This window comes from Carassius carassius, chromosome 32, assembly GCF_963082965.1.
Source record: "Carassius carassius chromosome 32, fCarCar2.1, whole genome shotgun sequence".
In the NCBI taxonomy this organism is placed as follows: domain Eukaryota; kingdom Metazoa; phylum Chordata; class Actinopteri; order Cypriniformes; family Cyprinidae; genus Carassius; species Carassius carassius.
Window position 1 is genome coordinate 3,950,227 of NC_081786.1, and position 12,012 is coordinate 3,962,238.

The 12,012-nt window shown below is 35.5% G+C and overlaps 1 long non-coding RNA gene across 1 annotated transcript; it reads right to left on the reverse strand.

Moving 5' to 3' along the window:
* Window positions 1-890: 890 nt before the first annotated feature.
* On the reverse strand, window positions 891-9,733 carry LOC132113166 (uncharacterized). Its single transcript, XR_009425099.1, has 3 exons — window positions 9,619-9,733; window positions 1,162-1,226; window positions 891-928 (listed from the first exon to the last, which is right to left on the reverse strand). It is a non-coding gene; the product is annotated as an uncharacterized LOC132113166 (long non-coding RNA).
* Window positions 9,734-12,012: the final 2,279 nt, after the last annotated feature.

Below are 12,012 nucleotides of genomic sequence, written 5' to 3' on the forward strand. Positions count from 1 at the left end.
GTTTGATCTGTCCTAGATATGGCAGAAGTCAAGAGCCCTTCATTTATCTGCAGCTGTCCAAACCTCTTGCACATAGTTGACTTAAGATGAAAACATATACTTTTCAGTTTAATTTGATTAATTTCTTTGCAATGCATACGAAACAATGCACTAGTATGAAATGGATCTTGTAAAAATAATTTAATTATTTTATTTATTTTTTTGCTTTTGTGTTGTTCCAAATATCGTCTGCATATTTGAACATTTATCCTGTTTAGATTTTATTTACTTTATACTGTATTTTAGACGTTTGATTTAGCTTAATAATCAGACAATAATAAAAACAAAACACCGATAATTGATTGCTTTATTCATATTTTATTTTTTTATTTTTTCACTGTAATGCAGGGATTCCCAAATTTATTCTCATTCAGAAATTGTCATGAGGTTGATCGTGTACAAAAATGATCTCCTTTAAGGTTCTGACCTGCAACAATTAAAAAGGGTAAAAAAATGTTTTAATATATCCTCATTTAACCATTATCACCATATTGCTGTTGGAAAAAAGACATGATTGTACATTTTTAGCATGGGTTTTTCTGTACCTATAAGCAGATAAGAATTTTAGAACAGACTTTGTTTGGGGCGTCATCTGTCATCAGCTCATCGACCAGCTTGTTCATATACTTCTCAATGAAGTGCTTGCATGGATCTTTCCTCTGATTTAATAGATTACAGCCCTTTTTCAGCTTAGTTTTGATTTCATCCTAAGGGAAATTATACATTTTGTCAAAGTTGTTATGAGAATTTATGGTCAGGTCAATAATTTAGTATTAAACATGACACCCACCACCGTTGGTTTATGGGAGAGTAATGTTTTCACTGCCTTTACGATCAATTTGCATATTATGCACTCACTAGATGACTGCTGTGTCGGCATGCCATCAGCCTGAAAAACATTGCGATATGAAGAAAACATAAATCATATACATCTTCAAATCTCTCTGGATTCATAGAGACAATAAAAAAAACTATGCTGCTTAATCAGTCAATGATCACCTGTTAATCACATGCAAATGAGTGAAAGGTTTTCCCCTAGTCTGGTTAAACAGATATGTGCATCTGTCATTATTTTAAAGTATACACTCATTTAATAAACTGTTGTAATCAGGAGATGCTTACAGAGAACTCTTCATCTTGGTCCTCAGCAGAGTCCACCTCACCGATATCCCAATGAGCTCCACAGACTACAAATATGGACAATAATTCATGTTAAATCAAATGATTCAAGCTTAAAACAAATATTTACTTAACACAAAATAAAAGTGATATTTGAACTGAACTGGTGATTATTTTACCTGCATATATAAGCAAACTGACAAGAAAGATGTTGCGGAGCATCTTGGCAGAGGATGTCTAACCAGTGTGAAGATGAAGTTTTCAAAATCAAGGTTCAGATATGCTCCTCAGAGACATGTGGAGATCTTTTATAGAGGTCCTCATCCACCACAAGTGAACGTTTCTTTCCAACCAAAAACCACAGATGTCTTGACCAGGAGAAAAATTTGCACTTCCATAATGTACTTATAGTGCTCTATTTTCATGTGCTAATTTTGTACTTATATATACAACCCGAATTCTGGAAAAGTTGGGACGTTTTTTAAATTTTAATAAAATGAAAACTAAAGGAATTTCAAATCACATGAGCCAATATTTTATTCACAATAGAACATAGATAACGTAGCAAATGTTTAAACTGAGAAATTTTACACTTTTATCCACTTAATTAGCTCATTTAAAATTTAATGCCTGCTACAGGTCTCAAAAAAGTTGGCACGGGGGCAACAAATGGCTAACAAAGCAAGCAGTTTTGAAAAGATTCAGCTGGGAGAACATCTAGTGATTAATTGAGTTAATTGATATCAGGTCTGTAACATGATTAGCTATAAAAGCTTTGTCTTAGAGAAGCAGAGTCTCTCAGAAGTAAAGATGGGCAGAGGCTCTCCAATCTGTGAAAACTTTAAAAACAATGTTCCTCAACGTCAAATTGCAAGGCTTTGCAAATCTCATCATCTACAGTGCATAATATCATCAGAAGATTCAGAGAAACTGGAGAAATCTCTGTGCGTAAGGGACAAGGCCGGAGACCTTTATTGGATGCCCGTGGTCTTCGGGCTCTCAGACGACACTGCATCACTCATCGGCATGATTGTGTCAATGACATTATTAAATTGGCCCAGGAATACTTTCAGAAACCACTGTCGGTAAACACAATCCGCCGTGCCATCAGCAGATGCCAACTAAAGCTCTATCATGCAAAAAGGAAGCCATATGTGAACATGGTCCAGAAGCGCCGTCGTGTCCTGTGGGCCAAGGCTCATTTAAAATGGACTATTTCAAAGTGGAATAGTGTTTTATGGTCAGACGAGTCCAAATTTGACATTCTTGTTGGAAATCACAGACGCCGTGTCCTCCGGGCTAAAGAGGAGGGAGACCTTCCAGCATGTTATCAGCGTTCAGTTCAAAAGCCAGCATCTCTGATGGTATGGGGGTGCATAAGTGCATACGGTATGGGCAGCTTGCATGTTTTGGAAGGCTCTGTGAATGCTGAAAGGTATATAAAGGTTTAAGAGCAACATATGCTTCCCTCCAAACAACGTCTATTTCAGGGAAGGCCTTGTTTATTTCAGCAGGACAATGCAAAACCACATACTGCAGCTATAACAATAGCATGGCTTCGTCATAGAAGAGTCCGGGTGCTAACCTGGCCTGCCTGCAGTCCAGATCTTTCACCTATAGAGAACATTTGGCACATCATTAAACGAAAAATACGTCAAAGACGACCACGAACTCTTCAGCAGCTGGAAATCTATATAAGGCAAGAATGTGACCAAATTCCAACAGCAAAACTCCAGCAACTCATAGCCTCAATGCCCAGACGTCTTCAAACTGTTTTGAAAAGAAAAGGAGATGCTACACCATGGTAAACATGCCCCGTCCCAACTATTTTGAGACCTGTAGCAGAAATCAAAATTGAAATGAGCTCATTTTGTGCATAAAATTGATAATTTTCTCAGTTTAAACATTTCCTATGTTATCTATGTTCTATTGTGAATAAAATATTGGCTCATGTGATTTGAAAGTCTTTTAGTTTTCATTTTATTAAAATTTAAAAAACGTCCCAACTTTTCCGGAATTCGGGTTGCACTAAAAATTATTCTTTAGTACTTTTTAACATAATCTTAAGAACATCTAAGTGTGGATCAGGCTTTGAATAAAGTGACAACTACAACAGGACGACCTTCTTAAAAAGAAAAGCAAGAAGACACAACACAACAATATTTCATTATGGATTATAGTACAGTGTCACATGAAATCAAACGTATAATTAATCGAAACTGGGAGATCAATCGTAGTTTATGTGAGATTTTTCACCTTCCAAAAGTGAGCTAGAGAAAACCTTCCTCGATCAATGATAAAGTTGTGAGAAGTTTATGTTGGATAGAGAAATATAAGGGATGTTTAAGTGTGGATGTTGTGATCATTGTGACAATATAATTTGAACTAAATCATAGGTAAATGTCTGCACAAAGAAGATGTATTCAATCAGATTATTTATATATTGTAAGAGTACGTACAGCTATGTAATCTATAGACCTTGATGTACTTGTAACTTTTTCTATGTTAGTCACACTAAACGTAAGTTGCAAGATATTTTTTAAATTAGCCTTGGCCCAGAGAAAACGCCTGTGCTTCTTGATCATGTTTAGATATGGCTTCTTTTTTGACCTATAGAGTTTTAGCCAGCAACGGTGAATGGCACGGTGGATTGTGTTCACCGACAATGTTTTCTGAAAGTATTCCTGAGCCCATGTTGTGATTTCCATTACAGTAGCATCCCTGTATGTGATGCAGTGCTGTCTAAGGGCCCGAAGATCATGGACATCCAGTATGGTTTTCCAGCCGTGACCCTTATGCACAGAGATTGTTCCAGATTCTCTGAATCTTTGGATGATATTATGCACTGTAGACAGAGCCGTAGCTGGGGTTTGCGGGGCCCCGGTGAAGGTTGTATCAGTGGGCCCTGTTGGAAATTGTTTAATTTGCATGTTCGTTCTATTTATTTATTTGTGCTATTTACACAATGTTTACATTTTTTTTTCAAGTTTGTAGGAGTCAAGGTACAGAACAATTAAATGTAAAATTACAGTGCATAGTGTTCAATGTAAAAATTAAATATACAATCAAACCAAAATATATTCAGACACCTTCAACATTTCTCACATTATCACAGTTTACTTGCTATAGTTTGGAAAATGGTAATAAAATATGACAAGATCTCAGAGTTTAACTGTCAGAACAAATGATAATGTTAGCTAACTTTGATAGAAAGATATAATGAATTACAATCAGCAAAAACGTCAGACAACTGTTAGTATGACAATATTTACACATCTATCAATACTTTGTTGAACAATTACCAAGCAATGCTTAATTTTGTTTAGATTGTGGTGTGAAAAGGTTCTATTAGCAATTCAGGACAAAACACATAAGCAAAACATGGTGCTTTATATGGTGCTGAATAATTTTTATTATCATATTATCATGATATCATATATCATTATCATTATCATTATCATTATTATTATTATTATTATTATTATTATTATTATTATTATTATTATTATTCAATTTCACTAGTGGTCCACTGTATGAAAAACTTTTGGGTATAATATGTCACAGTTCACTTTATTTTGCTATACTCACTTGCATAAAAGTATTATAGTGTCCTGCACCTACTAGAAGAAAAAGAAAATTATATCTGGTGTCTGAATAATTGCTGGTTTGACTGTGCATTAATTCTTGTTAAAACTACAAAGTAATTCATTCAAGAGCAGTGTGTGATTTTCTTTCTTTCATTTTCTTGGATTAACATTACAGTGGCTATATAGCTAAATTAGGCGTGGTCACTTTAAGAGACAATGAATCCATTAAATATAATACACATCAGATTTTTTTCTAAACTTTTTACTTTCACTTAAGACATAACCGACATTTTTTTTTTTCGAAAATACTTTCCAAGACGGTATGAATTTTACGGTGTATGTATTTGTGGTACAAGAGCAATATAAGGCAAATACAGTGTTCAAGCGTTTTGAGACGCCTGTCTCTGTGTGAGCCCTGAACACCAGAACACCGCGGGTGCTGAATTGGGCTCTTTCACATCCTTTTCTGTTTGTTTAAACTGCGATTTGTATTTGTTCGTTCAAGTGCAGGAAGAAGTTCGAGGAGAACTTCGCAGAAGAGAGCTCGGTTCAGTGTTGCTGTCTGTGAGATGCGGCTCTCTCTCCGTGTGCGCACAGAACACAGCGCGCGAGTAACAGCTATTCAGTTGAGCGCTTTTCCGCCTCTTGCGTTTGAATGCTTTAAACTCTTTTTAATGTTTAAATCGACAAGTGGCAAGGCTTAAAAACACGTGAAAATGGTAAGCTTTCGTGACCACAAGCAGCATTGGCCTGTCAACCTGTCCTGATCGTCTTTTTAGGCTGGCCTCACCCAGACGGTTGAGATCGCCAGGGGGCCCCCCCTCGGCCGTGGGCCCCTATAATCGTCACCACCTTTCACCCCATTAGTGACGGCCCTGACTGTAGATGATGATAACTTTAAACTCTTTCCAATTTCTCTCTGAGAAACTCCTTTCTGATATTGCTCCACTATTTTTCGCTGCAGCATTGGGGGAATTGGTGATCCTCTGCCCATCTTGACTTCTGAGAGACACTGCCACTCTGAGAGGCTCTTTTTATACCCAATCATGTTACCAATTGACCTAATAAGTTGCAAATTGGTCCTCCAGCTGTTCCTTATATGTATATTTAACTTTTCTGGCTTCTTATTGCTACCTGTCCCAACTTTTTTGGATTGTGTAGCGCTTTCAACATTTCATATGTTATCTATATTCTATGGTGAATAAAATATAGGTTTATGAGATTTGTAAATTATTCCATTCCTTTTTTACTCAAAATTTGTACAGTGTCCCAACTTTTTTGGAATCGGGCTTGTAGATTATGGGATCCAAAAAATGCAGTTCGTACAAGAAACAAAGATTATCCTATGTCAGTGCATTATGTGTCTGTTCAAGATTCTAATCCCTCTACTTAAAAAAATTATTGGTTTGGAAACATGCGCTCTTCTTGGAAAGAAGTCAGATGCCACACACAGTCAGAAATTTCATATTGTCCATTGGCTTCTTAATAAATTACTTCAAATAAGCCCCATCAGTTCATGTTCCAGCTATACATGATATCTCTCTGCACCTCGTCATTTATGTTTCCAACAGTGGAAATGCTAGTTTGATGTGTCACGTGGTATATCAATTCTTTGATTAATTTGTCAGAACCAGATTAATTACACTACTGATAACAGTGCTGTTAGCTTGCTATTAATGACTTGCTTTTAATAATGGATGCATTTAACATTTAATTATACAGCATCTTTAAAGAGGCTGCTTTTATGGTCTAAAAAAAACCCACAGTAATGTATAAGTTGCATGTAATAATGTAATAATATTTCTTTCCTTTCTGTCTTACAGGATTGCTTGCAGATAATGATGTCCTTCATTTTCAGGTGTACAATATCGAGCTCAACAGCTCTTTTAAGAGCCAACCCTCACAATCCTTCCTAAAAATGAAAAGAGCTGATACAGAGTCTCAGCGAATCTTGCTATGATCAACCCTTCCCAGGTACATTTGTTTAGAATTTTTTTAATCAACATTTACGCATCAAATGTTCTGGTCGGAATCTTATTTTAAATGAATTTAATTGTATGTTTAAGGAGCAATATTAATTGACCACAGAGTAAGTAGAGATTATCTTGTTCCACAGAAGAGAAGGAAGACCAAGGAAATAATTTGCTCAGGATGAGGAATGAAGACGGCCATCTTGTCTTGAGCCCAAACACAGACAGAAAGGTGCTAAAGTCCACTGGTACTGTATGTGTGTATTGAAGCAATGCTGTGTTATGTGTTACAGCACTTCATGATGATCTCTCACAGGACTGTTCATGTCATCCTTGATTATTCTTTCTAATATGTTTTTTTTATTATCATTTTTTTAGATACAGCTATGATTATAGCATGTTACTAAAGCGTGACTGGAAATTTTTGTAGTTTTTAAAAACCACACCACCTGTTTTTCTTAAATAAAAGCAGACAAGTGTCATGAAATTGGTTTAGTTGATATAAACACCAATTTACATTATTTCATTGTTTTGTAAATGTTGCGTGTGTTATAAATTGTGGATTGATAGTTGATTGGTTTGAAGCCAGGCCTTACATTGCACAGACTAAAACACATTTCAGTCATGAACTTTGGAGAAAGGTTTTAGAGGAAAAAGACACATTTACTGCAACAAAAGATATATTCTAGAGGCAAAAACTCCAGTCTCTGAGAACTACACATGCTAATGGTGTCTCATGTGCAAGTCCTTTGCCTCTGTAACCTTTTCTTAATTTTTGCATAATTGATTTTTATTGCTGTATTTTAACAATTTTACTTTGTACAGATAATCTAATCAGCCAAATGAGGTGTCTTGACCAAGTGATGCTCTTGAAAGGAGTGAAAGAAGAGGATGTGGTAAATTGACTTCAAAGATAAAGCTTCTCAAAAGGTCTTAAAACAGCTTGAAAAATGGTATGTGTACAGTACTTCTAGGGTCATAGTTTCTCAAACTGCTAAAATCACGCAGAACATAAGCTAAGCTGACTGTCCATTAAACAACTTCATGTGAATTGTTTGTGTTATTTGTTTTACTTTGACCAGGTCTGGGATCTGTCTGAAAATGGGATGTTAGGACTGAGAGATCCTCTGTCTGAGAAAAAGCGGCACCACATCGGTTCTGGACATCAGCCACAAACTGTTTCCAGACATGAGAGAAGAAGATTATGATGGGGAAATGAAACCAGTTTAGATGTGATGATAAGGAATCATCATTTTCTAAAACCGTACCAAATGTCTTATATGTATCACGTGATCTGTATCAAAGTTGACTGATAGAACTGTTTGACTTTTAAGGACATTTCATTACTCATCTGTGAACTGATTAATATATGATGTTAATGTATTTTTGATGATACATTATTATTTTCCTTGAATCTTATTTGTCTTGATGCTACTTTATCAACTTTATAGTCTATGCTTCAATAAAATTAATATGGTGAATATTGTGTATTGTAAATTATTGGTAAATACATCATTTTACAAGATAGGCTCATATTTGTTTATTTTATACTTGAAAAACTACATATTATGATTATTTTATATATTATATTCGTTTTTTATTAAGTTTTAACAGTAGTGCAACAGTAGTGTATGACTAATATAAGTGACTGAAGTTTTTCTTGCAAGCAACATTATAGTATTATAGTATAGTATATATCGCATTATATAATGTTTTAGAAGTGCCTGATTTTATAGGGGCTCATAAAAGAGTGAAATTTAAAGGGGCTGTAAGTAGGAATTACTCCCATCTAGTGGTGAAATTGTATTTTGCATTCAAACTAATTTTGCTCTCCAGCGCCTCGCTTTTTCAAATGCGCGTTGCATCTACGGTAGGCGATATGTACCAAAAAGCTTTGACAGGATGTCTTCTAATAGCACTTCGTTTTGGCGACGATGTTTTCTTCTCCTGTGGCGCGGCATATGTATGGTCCATAATAAGAATGCAATCCAGACTTTTAAACTTGCCGGTGCAGTTTCAAGCGCCTCTCACTGCTCTGCACCTGCGTTTCTGGCTCTGACCGAAAACGCGTTGTGGAAACGCGTTGGCTTAGTACTTTTTGTCCCTCTCTGCTATTATAGTTTTGCAAGATGGCGGAACTACATGGAAGCCTCCGTCGACCTACCCGTCCCATGTATATAAAGATAATAAATTCTTCATTTACGAGGATTAGTTTAAACATTGGCATAGGTATTTGTACACCATTGAGGGCATATTTATGAATAAAAATATTGATTTTAGATATTAAAATACCTAAAAAGTTACTTATTGTCCCTTTAATTTTTCTCTCAGCATAGTCGTACAAGTCAAGTTCTGTAAGACATTATTCAGAAATGGCATCATCAAATCAGGCATGTCACTTTAAATGGTTTGATCTGTCCTAGATATGGCAGAAGTCAAGAGCCCTTCATTTATCTGCAGCTGTCCAAACCTCATGCACATCTTTCATAATCACAGTGGACTGAACTAATATTTATTCTGCAAGAAACATAGATGACTTAAGATGTAAACATATACTTTTCAGTTTAATTAGATTAATTTCTTTGCAAAGCAGACGAAACAATGCACTAGTATGAAATGGTAAAAATTATGATTATTTAATTATTTTTTTTGCTTTTGAGCTGTTGTTCAGAATATTGTCTGCATATTTGAACATTTATTATGTTTAGATTTTATTTACTTTATATTTTAAACATGTTTGATTTAGCTTAATAATTCTAAAACATTAAAAAGAAAACACAGATAATTGCTTTATTCAGATTTTTTTTTATTTTAGGGATCCCCAAATTTATTCTCATTCAGAAATTGTCATAAGGTTGATCATGTTCAAAAATGATCTCCTTTATGGTTCTTAATTATTTTACCTGCATATATAAGCAAACTGACAAGAAAGATGTTGCGGAGCATCTTAGCAGAGGATGTCTAACCAGTGTGAAGATGAAGTTTTCAAAATCGAGGTTCAGAAGTGCTCCTCAGAAGCATGTGGAGATCTATTATAGAGGTCTGCATCCACCACAAGTGAACGTTTCTTTCCAACCACAAACCACAGATGTCTTGAGCAGGAGAAAAATTTGCACTTCCATAATGTACTTATAGTGCTCTATTTTCATGTGCTAATTTTGTACTTACATATACAAAAAATTATTCTTTAGTACTTTTTAACATAATCTTAAGAAAATCTAAGTGTGGATCAGGCTTTGAATAAAGTGACAACTACAACAGGACGACCTTCTTAAAAAGAAAAGCAAGAAGACACAACACAACACAGCATTTCATGATGGATTATAGTACTGTGTTACATGAAATGAAATGTATAATTAATCAAAACTGGGAGATCAATCGTAGTTTATGTGAGATTTTTCAACCTCCAATAGTGAGCTACAGAAAGCCTTCCTCGATCAATGATAAAGTTACAAGGGATGTTTAAGTGTGGACGTTGCAATCATTGTGACAATGTAATTCAAACTAAATCATATGTAGATGTCTGCACAAAGAAAATGTATTCAATCAAATCATTTATACGCTGTAAGAGTATGTATGTAATCGACCTCAATTTCCTTGTAACTGTTTCTATGTGGGTCAAACTAAACATAGGTTGCAAGATAGATTATGGGATCCAAAAAATGCAGTTCGTACAAAAAACAAAGATTATCCTATGTCAGTGAGTTGTGTGTCTGTTCATGATTCTAATACCTCTACTTAAAAAACTATTGGTCTGGAAACAGTGACTGGATCTATTAAAAAGGGTGACAGACTACAAAGACATTTACAAAGGGAAGCTTATTGGATATTTTAGTTAAGAGCTAACATTTTTCCTGGGTTGAATGAAGAATAAGATTTTACTCCATTTTTGTGAAACCATTATAAGTGTCCCCCCCCCCCCCCTAATCATTATTATTATCAGAATCATAATCAGAATTAGCTTTATTGCCAATTATGTTTACAAATATGAAAAAAAGATAGAGAAAAAAGTACAATATGCGCTGATCACACGCTTCAGGAGGATGCGAAAACGGGGGGAAAGAGCTGGCGCGCTCGTGAGACTCAGAAAACGCAGTTTCCAACGCCGTTGCCTTGCATCCATCTTGGCAAATCTCCGCTCTCTACCCAACAAAATGCCCAACTAACTCCTTCTGCTTTCCTGGACAAATAAGGATTTCTCACACTCTGCTGTTCTGTGTTTCACGGAAACACCTCAATCAGACCAAAATACACGTAATGATGTACTTACAGGCATCAAAGAGAATTATGAAAATACAGGTTTTTACTGGAATTTGGTCTTCATTTCACTATTTTCTGTTTCTATTTTTATATATTTTTTAACTTTAAGTATTTTCATTTATTAATGTATTATCTTAATAAAAGTTGTTAGAGTACTGCCTTTTTTATTGATGCTTCAGATTCACGTTATAAAAAAAAACACGTACACGTTGTTGTTGTTTTTATGTAAAACCCTAATAGAAACTACAAGATATTGTAATACCAGACTGTAACTTAAAGCCAGCAGAGGGAGCCCTCACCTGAAAACTGACTGTTCACTGCTCCATCTGCTTCTACAGTTATTTTCGGATGCGCATCACACAAACATGCCAAATATTGAAAACAAAAGGATTACTGTGTAAAATAAAATTATTGTGTAGGCTACATAAATATAAAAATGTAATGATGGATAGTCATTGCGTGTATTAGAATTAGGCTACCCATTTGCAATTCAGCCTATTACTACTTATAATGATAAATGAAATTGGCTAATTAATTGAACAACTGTGCCAATACACACACGTATATATTAACTGACTTATCGCGCTGAGCTTTATTGGATTCCTGCTTGTCCCGTAGATGATCTGCTCACGCAATTTAACTTTGCACACAAGCAGATCAGTTTCTTCGCTTGAGAAGAGTTCAACTTCTCCGCCAAAAATACCTGCCATGTAAATAGCGATCCGCAATGGTGCGAGTGCATCTCGCTTTTAAAGGGAATGGGAGATGACACTCTGGTTGGTTTATTGAACGTTACGCCCATTACTCATTACCAGAATAGGGACAACCCATTCCAAAAATGCGCCCTGGCGCACAGACCGCATTTTCCCCCACCGCATTCAGTTGGGCTCTGGTTAACCCCATTGCTTAAAAAACCAACACTCAGCCTCACTTGAGAACTACAGGCCCATGCTTCGTCACCCTTTCATAGCAAAATCACTTGAACCAAGTGATTCTGGATCTTGAACCAATCTGGATTTAAAAGAGGCCATTCAACT